We start from the raw sequence: 20,374 nt of genomic DNA, 5'->3' as shown, positions 1-20,374 counted from the left end.
GGGCCTCACTAAGTTTCTGAGGCTGGCTTTGAACTCATTATCCTTCTGCCTCAGCCTCCTGAGTTGCTGGATGTACCATCATGTCCTGCCAGGGCTGCCTTCTGACTGAAAGTGTGGACTAGGTGACTTGTAACAAAGCTGTCATTGTATAGCAACATGTTGTCTTCATATACCTTTGGGATAGCTGATAATAAGACATTCCTTGGTAATGCCATTGGGTGATATCTTTAAGAAAGAAATGACTTGGATTCAAGTTTGCTCCTGGAGAAGAACTCATATCAACTGCAATAGAGAATATAGCCAACTGCTACATCACAGGATTTATGTATCATTGTGCTTTGTGCCTCTGAATCAAAAATCAAAGAAAGTTTTCCTACATAATCATTGCCATCTAAGAACATAAATAAGTCCACAAGAACAAGATAGGCCCTCCATATTGGAACAGTGGGTGAACAACCTCTTCCCTGAATTAGCAACCTCATAAACCCATAGTTCTATTACAGCTTAATGCTCCTCAATATTTCTGCCTTTTCCAACTGTAAACATTTTCAAATATCTCTTAAGATCCCATCCATAGAGAACAAGTTACTTAGCAGTTAACTATTAAGATAAATAAATCGACCACTTGGTAAGAGCAACAGTGGGATGGGTTCATTGATTGAGAAAAAGAAAGCTACAAGGGAACCCATGATGAACAGACTAGCTTGGCTATGTCAAAAGCATACCATATGTAAGCTGCGGGGCCCAACTTGAAAGAGGCAGTCCGTGGCCTTCCTCGGCTAGATATCATCTGACTTTCTAATTCTATATTATCATTCTGAAGTTCAATCAAGAACCCTAAATAGAAAGGAAACATTGATGACTATATTACAGAGGTCAACTACCTTCTCAACATTACATTTCTACAAGTTAGATAATTTACTCCAGGACTATTCCATATTGTAAAATTTATAATAAAATCTCCCCAAAATACCTCTCAAGTGAACTAAATTTAACATTATAATGGCACAAGAAATGAATTCTACTAAGCCTTCATGTTTACATTTTACAGGCTTTAAAGAATCAACAACTAATTTTTTTTTATTAACAAACAGAGAACTCATATCAATTGGACTAACCAAACCAAAGAAAAATTAATAGAGATAGCTAACATTTATTGGATATATCTTATATGCTAGGTACTGTGTTAAGATGTACTTGTTTCATTTAATTCTCACAAAATTCTATGAGATTCATAACATTATTTTTCCCCATTTTATATGTGAGGAAGCTCTCATACGTTGAGTAACTTGCCCAAGTTATACAGCTAGTATCTGGTAGAGTCCTGGATACAAACCCAGGTTGTCTGTTTTGAGTCTACATTTTTACTACTGTGGGAGAAATTAAGGATTATATTTGAGTTCTCCTCATACTTCAAGGCATTATTCCTCTCTGTATAAGAAGGCAGTTCCTTGACAGAATATAAAGTTTATGAATATGTTAGAAAGCCTTTCAGAAGCTGTTTCATCAATTCATATCCATTGAAAATGGTAATTGATTATTTACATGCAAAGATTCCAACAATTACATCAAGTGTGGATAATTTGAGAAAAGGTGCCTTAGGAAACTACACATCTTGCAATAATTAATGGGTGATACATTAATGCCTGTGAAGGCAAAATAATTGCAGTAGTAGTAATAAGGAGCTTACCATGTGCCAAGTATTATTTTAAGCTCTTGTATTAACTCATATATTCCTCATAGCAATCTTATGAACACAGTCTATTATTAACCCAATATGGTTGAAAAAACTGAGGCATGGATGGGTTAAGTAATTTCCTCAAGGTCACACAATTATTAAGTTGGAGAGCCAATGTTTGATCCCAGATTGTTGGAGCCATATTTTGTGATCATAAGCATCATGACCTGCTGATTGTTGTGGTGTGTATAAACAATGAGCAAGGATCACAACGCCCTTTACCAAAGCTGTGAGAAACTTTAACAAGGGCTAAACTATAATTTCTTAGAGAAGCTGTGTAGTGACTGTGTGACATAGTTTCTTTAAACATGAAAAACTTTCATTTTTTTTTCATCCCAACTGGTCCATACTGTACAAGCACCTGCTGGGGAAGGAGTACATTCATGGGAATTAACTGGATGAAAATATTATGAGGTTCTGCACCACATGTTAAGGGAGGAGAGTTTTCAAAGCAGAGTTAAGATTTTTTGTAGATGCTCTTTGTAGATCTTATAATTGTGTACATACATTGTAAAGCAAGAGCTGGACATATTGCCCCAGAGACAACCTAAAGCTCTGGTATGTATAAGCAAGCAATGTATTCTACTCTCTTTATTGTAAAACTTTTTCAAAACTATAAGTGAACACTCAGTAGGGCACTAAAGCCAAATCAGAGGTCCATTCTTCCAATGGCTCTTTGTTGTTTAGCTAGAGGGAATGTATTTTGGATGCATTGAAGCCTTAGCCTTGGATCATTTTGATTGCTGGGGGTAGATACCCACTAAAGCAATAAAAAAAAAAACAAGTGGGTTAGGACAACATATCAGAATTAACATCTTAGGAAATCAAGAAAGGAAGGAAATTTATGAGCCTTGTGGGGTCAGGATATGGAAAATAGAGAGTTTGTAATTCTCCTAGTCTGATTCCTGTTCGGTATTTTGAATGTTGTATATTTATGCAGTAGCACTTTATGAGTACTTGAGCTTATATATCCCAATTTTTCCTGACTGTTGTAAAAGGTGGTAATTATTATTCTCACCTAGAAGATGAAGAAATTGAAGCTTAAAGAAGTTAAATGGCCCAGAATTTTGGAGCTAAAGTAGCAAAGATGGAACAGGGAATTCAAACTTTTTAGCATCACATGCAGTATCTTTTTTTTTTTTTTGAACTGGAGATTGAACCAAGGGGCACTAAGCCACATGCTCAGTCCTTCTTTTCTTTTTTCCTCAGTCCTTTTTATTTTGAGACAGGGTTTTGCTAAGTTGTGTGGTGCCTTGCTAAGTTCTAAGGCTGGCCTCAAACTTGTAATCCTCCCACCTTAGCCTCCCTAGTTGCTGGGATTATAGGTGTGTGCCACTGTGCCCAACACATGCAGTATCTTTTGTACCTCCCAGGAACTTCATATGCTATCATGATTATGATAGGTTTAATTTAAGAGATTACATAAGGAAATCACACATGCACACACATGCACGCACACCCCTATGCTTTTGGAACAAAGTATCACAATTCTAGCTTCATTTTATCAAAATTATATCATTTCTATGAAATGGACTGCATTTGGGCAAAGATATTTGTAATATTTTTGATATCTTTGATATGCCTGATCTTCAAGCTTTCAGGGGGATACTTGATTTCTTCTGTTTCCCTTTGGTGGAAGTCAAGCTTTGCTAATACATTTAATCACAGACTAGAAAAAACAAAGTGACCTAGTGTTGAACTGGCTAACAAGAATGACAAACAGTACTAACTTCTCTCTGTTTTAGTACATTAGGTTGAACATAAACTACTGTTTGTCACCATTCATCAGGTCTCTTTGTAGGTTTTGAGCTATTTAACATCAATATGTGTAAAGGCTCTGCACACAAATTGCTGACTCTAAAGTAGCATGATATGGTGAAGAGGCCAAGCTTTAGACTCAAGCACTTATGAGTTAGCATCCTGGTGTAATTAGTGGTAAATTGCTTCATTAGACAAGTTATGGAGCTCCTCTTAGCCTCAGGTTTCTCATGTGTATAATGGGGCCAAAAATACCCACTTTGTATGGCTGTTGTGAATATTCTGTGTACGTAAAACACTGCCATAGATACCTGGTTACATGGTAGGCCATGATTTCTATTATCTGAGGAATCATTAAGTTCCATAATTACCTCAATTCCTTTACAAGTTAAACTGATCACAAGGTTCATTTAGTTTTTATTTTAAAGGCTAGCTGTGCTGGAATAATTGGTATGATGCAAGAGCAAAGTCACAAAAGGTTTCTCATAGAATGTATATCACATAAAATTGATTAGCCATACAGTAATATCTTCCAATATGCATACAATTTTATTAATTTTTGATTAGCTACCTACACTTTCACATTGTAGATATAGATGGAAAGTTCTGTGTTAAACTTTTTATAATATAAAGTAGACAACATAGTTAACTAGAACTGATTTATTTAATTATATGTGTCTTTAGAATTGTTGATAGAAACTTTATGTGGTGTGTATGTAGCCAGCTGAGGCTGTTTAAGGGAATAGCCATGTTAATAATTGTCCCCTCTCCTTACACAAGATATAATGCTTACCACCTAGACCTCTGTAGAAACAGAAATAAGGAACATTAATATTTATACAGTTCCTTTAAATTATTTTTGAAAAAATAATGAAAAAGCCTTTAGGTGGGAAAATTACTTTTGTGTGATCACCTAAACTTTTGGACAGATAATAAATATAGGTCTTCTCAGAAATTTATGCTTAAGGCAGTTCTTTTAATCACAGGCAGGTTCATCTAACTGCCTGTGACACCTAGAAGAATAGTGCTAGAAATATTATCTCTCATGGAGAAAAACAGATGGCAGTTGTGAAACTGGTCAGACAGTACTTAAAATTGGGAATTAAGACCCTTTGTCATCTCTCATACAAAGTATTGTGGAAAAGCTGGAAAATTTGTCATGTGGACTTTAAATAAATGTTGGCTTCTCTCATTTTTTTCTTTGAAGATAGTTTATTTTAGTTTTTATCCAGTTAAAGGTTAATACTCTTTGCATTGTACGTTGCTTTTTAAAAATTATAAACTGTGTCATATATCCTAGTGGGAGATTAAAATATATAGCATAAAGAATAACAATAAAATGGACATCCTTCTATTCACACCAGATTAAAATGTAAGACATTGCCTTTACCACTGAAACTTTCTGCTGTTCCTCCTGACCCCACCCCTTTGATTGCCATACCAAGTATGGTGCGATTATTCTCTTGCTTTTCCCCACCTATGGTTTTGTCACTTATCCATGTTTTCCTATGAAATATGTAATTTCACTTTGCCTGATTTTATACTTTGTATAAAATGAAATTATTCTGTGTATTCATCTGTTTCTTTTTCTCCCTAACATTGTTTTTCAGATTGATTCTTGTTGAAATGCTCAGCAATAATTTCCGTTGCTGCAAAATGTTCCTTCTTCTATCACACTTTATCCTTTCTACTATTGATAGACTTTTGAGTTATTTCTAGGTTTTTTTGTTACTATAAATAATGCTGCTATGAACAATTTGGAAATATCTACTGGTTTACCTGTGTGGTAGGCTGAATAATGGCTGCCCAAAGATTAGCTGTCCACATGCTAATCTGTAGAAACTGTAAAAATGTTACCATACTTGGTAAGGGGGATAGTGAAGATTAAACTAAGGATCTTGAAATGATGAAATTATCCTGGAATATTTGCATGTGTCCAAAGAGGTCACAGAGTTTCATATAACAGGGAGGTGTGTGTGTATGTGGGTGTCAGAATTAGAGAGAGAACCCAAAATATGCTGCTACCCTGGTTTGAAGCACATTGAAGATGCAGACTTGAACCATGAACCAAGAAATGTAGGTGACAGATAGTATCTAGAAAGAGCAAGCAAATGGACTTTTCTCCAGAGCCTTCAGAAAGAACAAAGCTCTTCCAACTTTCATTTGTTTTTATTTTGAGTCACTAAATTTTTTAGTAATTTGCTAAAACACCAATAGGAAACATATAAACTTTGTAAGACTTTCTTTGTCATTATATATGTAGGAGTACAATTATTGGGTCAAGGTATAGGCACATTATCAAATTTACTAGTTTATGACAAAGTGTTTTCAAAAATAGCAGTACCAATTATACTCTTTCTAGCAATATGTACTAATTCCTGTTGCTCTGTATTCTTGCTAACAGTTTATACTGTCATATTTTAAAACTTGCTAGTGTGTTGAAAATGGTATTTCATTGTGGTTTAAATTTAAATTTTCATTTTCCTGATCATTTAAGAACTCAGTCAACCAGTGTCCCCCTAGGAGATGGTGATAAGATCAGGGCAATTTATCCGAATTACAAAAAGAGCAATACCTGACGACTTCATAAAATTTCTTTTCAAGCTCACATAAATTTTCCCAGTATAAAAAGACTCTTCAGAAATGTATGGTAACATTAACATTAAATGATAAAATCAACTTTGAAAAATTAGGCAGTTATTTTCTAATGTTACCTCTAAGTTGTTTTTCTTTCTTTTTCTTTTCAGCTTGTTAAAAAACATGATGGGGGGGCTGGGGTTGTGGCTCAGTGGTAGAGTGCTTGCCTAGCATATGCGAGGCCCTGGGTTTGATCCTCAGCACCACATAAAAATAAATAAATAAAGGTATTGTGTCCAATAACTACTACTAAATAAATAAATATTTTAAAAAAACATGATGGGGAGTATGTTGAAAGAGGTGGAGAAAAAGGAGATTCCAACTGAATGGATGCAACATATTTGAAAATACAACATAAAGGAAAACGTTAAGTAAAATAATGTATTATAAGTAGGGGACTTTCCACAAGATGATAAGATGAGCAGTTTTTGCATCATTCTGTCCTGTGATAGAGAGATATTCCTAAAGAATGCTTGTTTATAGAATCTTAAGTAGGATGGTGTTGGCTACGTCTGATGAGTAATAAATTGTACTAATCCTGTTTTATAAGTCTATGTGATTTTCTAAGAGTTAACTGACTCTATCAATTACATATATAATTTTTAGAATGTATTCACAATTGCTACTCTAGCTGCCATTCTAAGTGTTTTTGGGAAGTCTTTTTAGGAGTTCCCCAACAGAATTATGTTGCTGTTGTCTTTTAGTTGATTGAAATATTCTATTTTTGTCAAGTATATTAATTAATTTCCCTTTAAGAGTTTTTTTTTAAGAGAGAGGAGAGAGAGAGAGAGAGAGAGAGAGAGAGAGAGAGAGAATTTTTTTTAATATTTATTTTTTAGTTCTCGGCAGACACAACATCTTTGTTGGTATGTGGTGCTGAGGATTGAACCCGGGCCGCACGCATGCCAGGCGAGTGTGCTATCGCTTGAGCCACATCCCCAGCCCCCTTTAAGAGTTTTAACAACCCTATTTTCATAAAAAATCCATGCAACTGAACATGACTTTGACATCTTATGATAAAACCAGGTCAACGGATAACCTTCTGTAGTACATTACATATACACAATGTGAAAATATGAACACACGGATGTTGTGCTTTGGAGTTTATCAAATAAATTCTTATATCCTTCTTGAACATAATTTCAGGTTTCCCCACAATTTGTTTAGATTTAATTGTGATAAAACTTGTTCAACAACCAAATTATGTAGTGTAGTACACCATTCTACTCAATAAGGGAAGGGCACTTCTATTATATGGTAGGAACAAGACCAATTTGAATAGCATAAAATTTTTCCTTTAGTAGAATAATTTTTTCAACATTCATCTGTAACCAGTTCACAGTTGCCAATAATATTTTGACTTGTTGGGCATCTTTTCTCTTTGTAGGAAAATATTCTTAGTGTCACAACAGTCTGTTATTATCATAAATACAGTAGCTCCTCCTTTGAGAAGATCACAGATAATTTATTCTACTCTTGTAGGGTTCTGCATGTAAACTGAATGTTTCTGGAATTTTGGCATCATATTCACACAATCGGAGACTCTTAACTAGTCATTTAAAATTATCCAAGGTTCAGTTTGATAATTTTGATCTTTTGCTGCATTGTCCTCTTCAAGGTCAATGTGGAGACGGGGAAGAAAGATTTCTGGAATGAAAGGGCTTGTGATGGGGAAGGGAATGAGTATGGGACTAGTCAGCCCTAGGGATTCACTAGGACACGTGGTGGCAAGTATCATGCTGTTTCCAAGTCCTTTCCCAGTGGAAGGTGCCTGTTTTTCTAGCCTGGGCAGAAAAACAGTGGCTGCACACACTGCTGTGACAAGAGGACTTGTTTGTGTCATTGTATCAACTGGTTTAAGTTTGTGGAACTTTTTAGGGGAACTGACCATCTGGCTACTACTTCTTAGTTTCCAGTATTCGTCCTTTGGATAATCAAAATCCTATAATCATTCAAAACAAAGATTTTCAAATAGCAAAAAAAAAAAAAAAAAAAAAAGAAAAGAAAAAAAAAAATCCTATGTCACATGAGAGATTGTGATGTTTAACACTTAGCCACGGAGAAAGCCAGAGTCAGAGAGCTGAAAAAGCCATCCGTTTCACATATTACAACACTGCCCAACTCTAATATCTGGGCAATATTTCTACTCTTTGTTCTCTGATTTTCAGATAATATCAAGTTCCTTTGGCAGTCTGTGTAGCAATTCAGTTGGATCTAATTTTTATAATAAAGAGTTTTATTGCCCAGATAAGAGCTTAAAAATAATAGGACCATTTAGACTTAGGCTACCTTAGACCCACTATATATATCCTGCCAAAATATACAGTGCAATGGTATTAGTTTTGAATATACTTATATTATTTATGAAAATCGACCTGCTTCCATCTTGACAGCTGCCTTCTGGTACAGCTTGCTTGCTTATTTTGCTGGCAATCCAATAACACAATGACTTCTCTTTTTGGAGAGCACTCTTGAAGCTGTAGTGCTGTCCTGTATGATATTGTCATTACCAAGAGGTAACTATGCTAATTTTACTGCTTTCTAAGCTACTTTTCTTCCTATCATTTTTCTCATGTCATAATAAAAATCACTTATGATTAAGTACATATATTTTATTCCCTTTTACATATATATCCGTATATATATCCATATCCATATATATATATGGTTTTTATTTTGTCAATTTTTCTATTTTAGAATAGTCTCTTACTGTTCTAATTAGTGTTGCTTTAAAATGTATTTTAATTTCACATATTTTTGTCATCATATTTTAACAAAAACTTTTTAAAACAAATTTCATTTTAAAATGCTTTAAAACTTTTAAAAGCAGACTTTAAGAAATTACTTTTTAATGTTAGACTTCTGTTAAACAGTAGTAGTAATTTTCACATATTAATAAGAAAACCTAAATACATTTAAAATATGTAATTGAATATACACTATGCTACTAGAAATTATGGTAATTTGCTATAAATATGGAAACGGTCAGGACCTTACTGAGAATGACTATGATCATTCCATTTGGGGGCCACTTTTCAAGTTGTCTCATTTGACTGTGGTGGAAAGGACTAAAAACACTCTGTTGGAGGTGGTCCTTGTTAGGTTTTAATGAATGGATGAGACAAGCTGTCCACTGTGCAGTGACATCTGTTTTCTTATTCCTGACTGCTTTTCATGCATCACTGTCTTGACCTTGGCCTTCTCTGTATTCTCTGGTTCCTGACCATCTGTCTAGCACCCGAACTATAGCTCCATGCTGATGGATTCCTTGTCTGTGTCTGCAGACTTCTGGTTCCACCTTACAGCCTAGTTTTCCTGATTCATTGCAGTTCTTGATGGTCTCATTGTGACAGGAAGAAAGATGCTCCTGGCTAGCTGACCCTTCCCATAGCACTCTCTTCAGGTATTGGCTTTTTCAGGACATGTTAATTTCACATGATAAAGCTTATAAAGCATGGGGTGGCATTTTCACTCTACTTACAATATATCTGCATACTTGCAATATATCTATAGTAGGTATCTGTGCCATGTACTAAAGCAGCTTAAGAATTTATCATTTTTCTTTTTACCACCTAATCTGCATTTTGGTTTCAGATGTGCAGTGTGGTCCTTCCACTTTTCTGTTCCCCACCAACCAGAGATGTACTTGTATTTAGTTTAAGAAAGATAAATAATAATGATGACAGCATGATGGGATCAAAAGAAAAGAGCCTAGTTAGGAAGAACAGAGAAATAGGATCAGTAAACAAAGTTTATTTTAGCAATTTAATAAAGGAGGGATACTCCTTCAAATAACATGGCGATAACAGTCTCTTTCAAAACCTCATATTACATTTTTTATGGTGTCTGTTAACCACTAATTAAATTTGGAAGTCTTAAATGAAAGCATGCCCATTAAATATTTACCAGCTGGAGCCGACTTATGCACATGTACAAATTGCTCTACCACCAACCCTGCCAATTCAGGTGTTTAGAAGAGTGAAGCTTCAAAACATAAATATTTTTGTTAATATTTTATATTATTCATAATTCTTGTTGTTTGTGAAAGAAATCAGAGAGACAAGATTTTTGTTTCCTATAGAGTAATGACATTCTGCAAAATACATACTAAGAACAGTGATAATTTTGTACATTTTCCAAACAAGAACTCAATTAGGAGGCCCAAAGCATTAGCTATCATTACCATATGCTGTGTCTTTGTTTTTACGCAATCACATATCAAGACTTCCATCAATTCAGAATAATTAGTTGTTCTTTCTATGGAGAAAGGCTGAATAATACATCTCAAATCATTAAAGACTAATCAAAAATTTCAAGAACTTAGCCTTCCAAGTATTTTTCTGTAAAATGATGTCTAATGATAATTTATAACTGTAAGGAGATGCTTTTATGAATTGGAATTAAATGAGTATTACTAATTGATGAACCAGTGAAAGCAATTTTCTTTTGAGCTTCAGAGATTTTGGCAATCTATTGGCTAGAGATTCAATGGATTATTTATTTTATACTTTGTATTTCCATTAGCTTCTCAACACTAAAACTCCATAAGGCATTTGAAAATGAACATAGATGAAAGATGTGTCTGAACTTTGTCTCCAAAACTTTATTTGGGGTGGTAAGATAGTGGAGTGATGGGAAAAGTATTTAGGTCCAGTCCATTAAGCCTTCAGGGATGTGGAAGAAAAATATAACAAAATAAAATAAAACTAATAAACCAATCCTGTAAACTCTAAAGCATTATTTACAGTCTATTTCTTTTGGACCACAGAGACCTTGGATTTATTAAGTGACCCTCTAATTCAGTGAGTCTTAGTCTTGACCAATAGCCAGAAGTCAGATCTCCTGCATACCCCTCCTTAGGATTTAATTGGTGAAGGTTGGCCTAAGACATCCCTTAGCTTCCCAGGTGATTCTGAAATTAGTAAGTGTTACCAATGACTAATTTATTGCAATGCACACTTAACAGTGCTTATAGGCTGAAGAAATACCACATATACATGTGTCCCTATATCACTTTTCTTTTATAATTGATGGACATACTAAGTACAAATTCATTTGAAAGACTCATGGAATGAATGAGCTTCTGTCATCAGTTTATTAGACTTGAAAAGTTTGAGCATCTTGCCTTTAAGACCCAATGTGGAGTTGAGACTATGGTTTAAGAAAAAATCCTAACAGGTTAAATAGTGCTCATAACTAGTTCTTGGCTTAATCAAGAGCAGAAGAAAATTTTGCTAAAGTGCTGAGGATAGAAACACTTCAATACAAGGGAGGATAAAAGAGATAAGAGGTAACCCATCATTGCTATAAGCCTGAGACCTACCTGAGACTCTTAACCCTGGCTCCTGCTGTGGAGTGGCTTCTCTGAGAAAACAGAAAGAGGGATGGATTACTTTTGTGCCTCAAGACTTCTCATGTGCCTTTAAAATATGTACTTTGAAACATCATACATGAATGGAGTAACTTCTCATTCTTCTGGTTTTACAGGATGTAAATCACACTGGTCGTGTAGTCATATATACACAGAGGGTAATAATGTCTGATTCATTCTACTATTATTCCTACCCAATACCCCCTCCCATCCCTTCACTCCCCTCTGCCTCATTCAAAGTAACTCTATTCTTCCCTAGCCTCCCTGACCCTTTATTGTGAATTAGCATCTGCAGATCAGAGAAAACATTCAACCTGGTTTATTTGGGATTGGCTTATTTTGCTTAGCATGATATTCTCCAGCTCTATCCATTTACATACAGGTTAATGCCATCAGTAATTCCTGTTCTTCAGGTAATTTAGGGGATATAGCTCAGTTCTCTTGCAAAAAAGTAAAAATTGCTTTTGCCCTCAGGATTTTATCTCTCTAAATGTTTAAAATCATAGCTGAGTGTCACATATAAAAAATAGGTCTGCACAACAGACACTGAGGAGATCCCTGCACTTCTCAAGAGTAATTATGCTTAAAATACCCGATAGGAAAAATATTATGACATAAAAATACTCGAAGCAAGAAGAGCCCACCACAATCATAAGAAACTCATTCCAGATTTTAACAACCTTATTAAAGAAGCTCTTACCTTAATTTATTAGAAATCTTTCCTGTTATAGGTCATTTCTTGTTCTTTTGTCCTAAGGGAGATGAATAAAAATTGTGCACCATTCTCATTGTGATATTTCATTACAGACCTAGAGGCATTTGTTAGCTTTCTATTCCATTTTCCATTTTTAGAAACAAATAAGCCCAATGTTCCTACCTTATTGGTCCCTTTTCTTTCATATCCAGCTTTCTGTGAATCTTTGTTGGTGAATGTGGCAAAACCCTGGAGATTGTTAGTTTAAAAGTTATCGATTGGGTGAAGTTCTTGTCCTTACCTAAGTCACCTTACTTTTATTCCAAATTCTTTTACTGAAAATAATAAATAAATAAATAAACATATAAATAAATAGATAGATAAATAAAAATATATACACAAATTTTGAGGTATCACCACTATATGGAAATGACCCATAGTCAACTCAACCTCAAAACATCTGTGATGAAACTCCCCACTTTGAAATCTGTTCCCCACTCAGTGAATCACCCCACCACCCACCCTGCACCAGAAAAATGCAGTTTTGTAATTCTTCTCCTTTCATAACCTTTCATTAAATTAATAATTTAAGTCCTAGTGGTTCTATCTTCTAAATATCTTTCAATTCAGTCCATTTTCTGCCACCACTACTGCCACTAACTGCCATTGCAGCCCAGAGATGAACTGGATTTCTTGTTTCCAGTTCATTTTTTTACATGTGTTCAGAAAAGTCTTTCTAAAATTATCACCCACCTTCTTTTTTAAAAATAAATTATTTATTTATTTTAATCAGGTATATATGACAGCAGAATGCATTTTTATTCATTGTACACAATTGCAGCATAACGGACATTTCTCCCGTTGTACACAATGTGTTGCACCATATGTGCAGTCATACATGTACCTAGGGTAATGATGTCCATCTCATTCCACCATCTTCTTAAAACCCTCTAGTGACATTTCTTTTTTTTTTTTTTAATTGGTTGTTCACAACATTACAAAGCTCTTGACATATCATATTTCATACATTAGATTGAAGTGGGTTATGAACCCCCAATTTTACCCCAAATGCAGATTGCAGAATCACGTCGGTTACACATCCACAATTTTACATAATGCCCTATTAGTAATTGTTGTATTCTGCTACCTTTCCTATCCCCTACTATCCCCCCTCCCCTCCCCTCCCATCTTCTCCCTCTACCCCATCTACTGTAATTCATTTCTCTCCTTGTTTATTTTCCCATTCCCCTCACAACCTCTTATATGTAATTTTGTACAGCAATGAGGGTCTCCCTTCATTTCCATGCAATTTCCCTTTTCTCTCCCTTTCCCTCCCATCTCATGTCTCTGTTTAATGTTAATCTTTTCTTCCTGCTCTTCCTCCCTGCTCTGTTCATAGTTGCTCTCCTCTAGTGACATTTCCACCCCTTCCTTTATGATAAATTTTCAGTTCTAAACCTGGTCACCAGGACCCCTAATCAGCGTCCTCCTGGTCTTTCTGCCCCATCTCTACCTCTTCCCACAAGAACCATCCACCCTTTCTTTCTTATCTTTAAATTGACCAACTTTTTATTGCCTGTGGGCTTTGAACATACTATTCCCTTTTTTGGGAAGACTTTCCTTACCCCTCCTCATTCTTTCCCTCCTTCTTCTGGATAATTCTTATTGACCCTCCAGGGATCAGCCTGAGAAGTTTACTTTCTTTGGGAGGTTTTCTGCACCCTTGGACTAGTGTGGTCCCAGACTTTGTGCCATAAACACCATTTCCCCTCCCATTGCACTCATTTGTCCTTGTTACTTGACTGGTGATATCTATTTTTAAATATCTTCTGTTATTGAACTTTCCTTCCCTGGTTAATGTTAGAGTCATATATTTCTTTAATCATTTCCCTAATTTTCTTCATCTTCTAAAATTAATTTATGCCTCAAATTTGGGCTCAATTTTCTCAATTTTCTAAATTGGAAGATTACCTAGAGATTAACATACACATAAGGAAGCTCTTCTGACCTCACATTAGATAGGATTAACTTGATTCTAAGGTTTGAATTGTGAGAATTATCCTACAGGGTCAAAGCATGTCTCAAGATGCTTTATTTAAAAAAACACTGAGACTTCATGGAATAAATCTCTCTTTCTAGCTTATGAATGGGAAGATTGATATTTACCATATATATCAATATGGTTATTTTTTTCCTCTCAAGTTACAAGTTTACCAGAGTTGGTTGAATGGTGGTGGTGATGGTAGCACGGGGGGCGGGGGGTGTAGTTTATGACATTTTTGTGGTCCCTGGTCATACTGAAGCATCCCAGTGTCTATTCTCCTGTGATTTTGGAAACTTCAGTGTTGAATATTCCATAGGCTTGCTGGTTGGTACTCAGTTGGATTTTGGTGGAAATGAGACTTTTTTGTTCTAGAGATGCAGACTGACATAAAGGTAATGCCTACTTCAGAATGGATTTTCAAGTTCAGGTCATCACCATCCACTCCAGGGATATGCAGCCATCTAAATATGTGCCACTCTCCTTGTTCTTTCCCATTGTAAGGCTTTCCCCATCAATGAATTTTATTGATCTCACTAGTGACTAAACTCATCATTTATAATAGTGGTTCTCATGTCAGAATCATATAGGAACATTTAAAAATATCAATATCTAGTACTGATTGATTCAATTTGTGATGGATTGGAATAAAGGCATTGGTCATTTTGGAAACTCTCACATACAGTCAGTCATCAAAGGATGTACCTAACCTTGTTAAATAAATTGATTCATCAAACTTCTTTGCTCTTTTCATGTGTTAATTTTTACTTCATCTCAAACTACCCCATCTTAGTAAATGGCATTTCCATTCATGTAGTTTCTGTAATTGAAACCTGAGACTCATTTTTCTTTCTCTGTTCTCTCCTTTCCAACCAATTGATCAAAAAGTACTGTAGATACAACTACCCACATATCTGTTTACTTTTATTTAACTCTATTTACCTTTTCTTAACCCAGACCATCTTTATGCTTTATCTGGACTCCCGAACTACCTGGTAGTTCCTATTCCAATTCTGTATGATCCTCAACCAAGTTCTTAGTTTTTAAGAATGGTCTTACTTTTTAAAAACCAAATATTTCAAACATTTAGGTAAGAATAGGTTATCTATGTTCATGAAATCTTACCATCATACTATATTTGCTTCATATACCTTTTCTATAAGTGGGTGGAATAAATTTTTATTATATAGCATTTAATTTAAAAAAAATTATTTCATAGAATGCATTTTCACTTTAGAGCTTAACATAGTGAAAAAATGACATTTTTTTTTTGCATTTTTATATTTGTAGACAGTTTATCTTAGGACAATGTGCCAAACATGTTTGAGTTCTTAGATTAGAATTTGTAATATTTTGATAACATCTTCAAGGGAGACCTCCATCTTAAATGAAACTTCTTTATATTAAAAGTTTTCCAAGCTCCTCTTCCTAGGATTTAGGAAATGGTAATATGAAATAGCAACATTTTCTAATTTTTAAAATTTCCCTAGGACATGTAGCATCAGTAGCTGGTATCAACTAGACAGAAGGGGAAGTTTTCAAAAATTAAACACTGTATAAATATTTTGCAAGGTCTTTACTTAAGAAGTAGCAGTCTTTCCTTTTGTCTTTCATTACCAGAACAAACATAGAAGATGTTTGGTCATGTATTATGTTAATAAAGCTGGATCCTCTTTTACAGATTGGTAAATTAAAAAGCAAATCTCATACATAATGTTTAGTTGCACTGTGAGTCCTGTGAGAAGCTCAAATCCTGTGATGGAAAACAATCCCATCAACTCACTGAAATGAGGAATTCAGTCTCATAATTTCTTTCTTTCTTTTTTTTTTTTAAATTTTTTGACAGTCACAGCATTTTATTTATTTAGTCTATTTCATTCAATCATCTGCCACATTGTTCTGGGCACCACCAGTATTACTGTCATTATTAATGTCATTTGGAGACAGCTATGCTTTAAAAAAATCTGGGTTGGATCTCCATGATACTTAACTCCTGGTCAAAATTTTTTTCTTTACTCAAAAGTAACCCCTACTCCAAGAGAAAGATCAGGAAAGACTGAGATATATTTGCAAAAAAAAAAAAATTATCTCCAGTAAAAACAATTCATAGCTCATGATCTCTCATGAGGGCTTTCTTTTTGGGGAGAGTTGTGTCTTATAAATGTTTGCTAATACATCAACCTGCCCAAGGAATCACAAAGGGAAATGAGGAATAGCTTCCAGAGAACAAGCAGATGCTCTCCAGGGAAGAAGCCCTCATGGCTCCTAAGGGTGACAGCACTATTCTGCCAAGTTAAAGGGACAGAGTTAGAGAACCTCTCTCCCCACAGGCCAGTAGTAATAAAGTACATTCAGGATAATCAGGGAGGTAGTAACCAGCTGGAAGACCCAGAGGTTAGGATCTCTAGAGAGGAATGTGGGTGTGACTGAGTAAGCTAGGGCTGGATGAAGAAAGCCACAGAAAACAGGAGAGTGGGGGAACAATCCACGTTTCCGAAGAGGACCCACAGAAAGATGGCACCACTACTGAAGGCATCCTGTGCTGTTCTAGGAGATGAGTGCACACGGAATGAATGATACAGATCAAGTAAAAAGCGAAGTGCTTCCCTCCTTTGTCAACAACACTGGAGGAGAACCACTGCTGATGCACAGGTGGGAACAGGTGCCCCAGGGAAAAGAACAGCTGCCTGAGTTGTGGCCCTGAATTGAAGGGGCAATCTAGCAGTGGCCATCACACTCTGCCTACCACAGAGCACTGTGTCCCTGGGGCTGTGTGCAAGGAAGGATCACTACTGGCTGGCAACATCAGGGAGACTGTGTCCTGGTCCTCTGCTCTGGGTTCTTGGCAGGTCCTTTGGGCCTTTATACAACTGCTTAGTTGAGGAGATAAGATCCTGCCTCACAGGTGCCTAACAAATATATTATGGAAGTGTCATTTCATTTTGGTTTAGAAAGGTGAGAAAAAAATTAGAAGAGATGTTTTACTCAGGAACAGGGAGCACAGGCTCACCAGCAAGCAAATCTAGTACTTGTTTCAGCCCTGAAGACAGAGAGGGACCAGCACAGCCCAGGACCTCAGAGGGGGAGGCTGCAAGTCTGCTGCCATTCAAGTTTTCTGCAGAACTGGGAAAGCCAGAGTTTTTTCTTATTTCTTTCTTAGGTAACAACTAGTCTACACAAGCTCAACCAGAGCATAAAAATGAACATTGAGAGGGTCTTAAATACCTTTGTAGGACAGGCACTTTTAGAGTGTAGAAAGATCATCAAGTAAACACAGCACCCCCCAAAAGAGAGTCTGAATGTAAAAGCGGAGAGGAAGTTTTGGCTTTCTCCTTTAACTGTATTTTTGGCGCTTTGTCCTGTAAGCAATCAAGATGGAGAGAGATGCTATCCCAAAGAGGAAAGTCTGCAGGAACCAGAGTAGTTGAGCCCAACTGTCTGTGATTCCTTTATACCTTTAAACCAAGCTCCAGGACAGCTCCTCTTGCTCTCTGCCTCAAGCCTCCCAGGGAGGAAGCGAGATTCTACTGGAGAGGTTGCACAATACCATGGCATATAAGGACTCTCCCATTGAATCAGCCAGGCAAGCCAATACCCATTATGCAGGAGGGTGGGATGGTGGTTCACCAAATACTGAGTAAAGTATCCCAGGGGTCCAAGGCTCTGATAAGGACACTCTGAGACCAGAGGACAATACACGTGAAGTAGCCAAAGGAATGGGTGATGACTGTGAACCAGAACAGACTGTCCCTCCAGAAGTAGGCTGCACCATCTGCTAAGGTCCCCATCTCTGCAGCATCTCCAGGGGAATGAGCAGCCACACAGTTCATCAGCAAAGGTTAATGCTGTGAGTGTCAAAATGTCTGCCTTGGCAACTTGGTGCCATACATCTCCATGGACGTAGTCAGAAACAACTTGTCCAAGAACTAGGGACCGTGGAAAGTGAGGGATGCTACCAGAAAGTAGTATATCTTGGATCAAGAATTCAGATCAGCAGCTAGATACATACTTAGGAGCAAAACACTAATAACCCTCTCTCTAGCCTTGGGAATAGAAAGATGGCTAGTGACACATGAATGAGTTTGTTGCAATCCACACCATCCTGGAGAAATGCCGATCATCCTCCTAGGACACCACACAGGACATTCCATCTTCAGGAGAGTCACCTTCTCATTCCCTAGTTGTTCTTATAAAGAAATAAAATTTATTGTTAGAATTGAAACCTCCTCTATACTTTTCCCTAATGCCATTTTCTCCCTTACTTTCTACAGGTGACTACTAATATAAATTTGGTATTTATTTTTCTCATGCATATTTTATATTTTTATTCCATATTTGAATCAATAAATAATATTTCATATTGTTTTAAAAAACTTACCAGTTTTTTACATAGAGTACATAGATGGTATTAGACTGCAGCTTGTTCTAGTTAACATTTAAAAAAATTTTTTTAGATGTAGATGAACACAATATCTTTATTTTTCTTTCTTTATTTTTATGTGGTGCTGAGGATTGAACTCAGTGCCTCACATGTGCTAGGCAAGTGTTCTGCCACTGAGCTACAGCACCAGCCCAATATGTCTTTGATATTTGTTCATGTTGATACAAGTAGCTCTAATTTATTCATTTAAATTGTTGTATAATGTGATATCAAATAGAGATGTGATAATTTACTTGTTTTTATGTTGATCAGCACACAAGTGACTTCTTAGTTTTTATTTTCATAAGTGATTTTTTAGTGAACATTTGTGTTTCACTCTTCTGTATGTGTGCAAAAACATCTCTACATATATGCCAGGGAGTGAACACTGGGGACTCAGGGTCTTAAAAACTTTTCTATATTTTGCATAACTGTAGCACAATTAAAAATAAATTATTTAAAAATAGTATTCAGCCCCTACAATATGCCAGGATAAAGCAGTAAATCAGTAAATAAGAAGAGAAATTTCTGGGCTGGGGATGTGGCTCAAGCGGTAGCGTGCTCACCTGGCATGCGTGCGGCCCGGGTTCGATCCTCAGCACCACATACCAACAAAGATGTTGTGTCCGCCGAGAACTAAAATAAATAAATAAATAAATAAATTCTCTCTCTCTCTCTCTCTCTCTCTCTCTCTCTCTCTCTCTCTCTCTCTCCCTTTCCTCTCTCTTAAAAAAAAAAGAGAGGGCTGGGGATGTGGCTCAAGCGGTAGTGCGCTCGCCTGGCATGCGTGCGGCCCGGGTTCGATCCTCAGCACCACATACCAACGAAGATGTTGTGTCCGCCAAATACTAAAAAATAAATATTAAAATTCTCTCTCTCTCTCTCCCTCCCTCTCTCTCACACTCTCTCTTTAAAAAAAAAAAAAAAAAAAAAAAAAAAAAAAAAAAAAAAGAGAGAAATTTCTGCTGAGATCTTATATTCTAGTCAATGGAGAACAAGTAAACTAGTAAGATAATTTCAGAGAATACTAATTGCCAGAGAGTGAACCATGCCCTTCTTCTGCTTCAGGTTCTTCCACAGATTTCCATTGCATTAATTCCTTTACAGGCCAAGAAGTCTTGTCACCATTTGGTCCCTGTCCAGCTCTTTCATTCTCCCTTTGGCTTCCTACACTGTACCACATTAACTGTGGTGTCTTTTGAACTTACTATGTTTTTTGTTTGTTTGTTCAGGACTTTTGTAGGAACTATCCATCTTCCTGGAAAGTTCTTTTCCTCTTTCTTTGCCTCTCTTATGCACCTTGTTCTTTTCCTCAGTATCACTTATCACAGTCTATCTTTAAATATTCATGTGTCATCTGCCTCACCTAGTAGATTGCAAGCTCATGAGGCAGAGATGCTTCTTTTTGCTTTCTGTGTATCTCCTCTCTTGCAGCCTGACACATAATGGTTCCTTGGTGAATTAAAAAAAATTAATAAAAATAAGTGTTTTCCTGAAAGTTTGGTTAAATGTTCATTTTGAACAAGAGATTTGGTTTCAATTTTCTTCTCTCCTTTAGGCTCTCCACCTCTGATTAAGGGTTTTAGGGTGGGCTCCATGGGTCCCAAAACCAGAACCAGGTCTTATCATGGCTGTCCTTGTGATATTGGAGGTGCCACATAACCAGAGGTCCACCAGGTGACCAGATGCAGTGTTAGTTTGGTCTTAAGGCATCA

The 20,374-nt window shown here is 36.2% G+C and overlaps 1 protein-coding gene and 1 pseudogene across 2 annotated transcripts in view; one reads left to right on the top strand and one right to left on the bottom strand.

The window, feature by feature from the left end:
- PDE11A (phosphodiesterase 11A) overlaps nucleotides 1-20,374 on the top strand; it is a gene marked incomplete at both ends in the record, with an annotated part of 382,619 nt that overhangs the window by 22,572 nt on the left and 339,673 nt on the right. The window lies entirely within an intron of this gene.
- On the bottom strand, nucleotides 17,574-18,027 carry LOC308630486 (transmembrane protein 254-like; annotated as a pseudogene). Its single transcript has 2 exons — nucleotides 17,768-18,027; nucleotides 17,574-17,686 (listed from the first exon to the last, which is right to left on the bottom strand). The product of its transcript is annotated as a transmembrane protein 254-like (transcript).

Source organism: Spermophilus citellus (genome assembly GCF_964194105.1).
Source record: "Spermophilus citellus genome assembly, chromosome: 11".
Lineage (NCBI taxonomy): Eukaryota > Metazoa > Chordata > Mammalia > Rodentia > Sciuridae > Spermophilus > Spermophilus citellus.
This window is presented reverse-complemented; position numbering and strand designations above follow the sequence as displayed.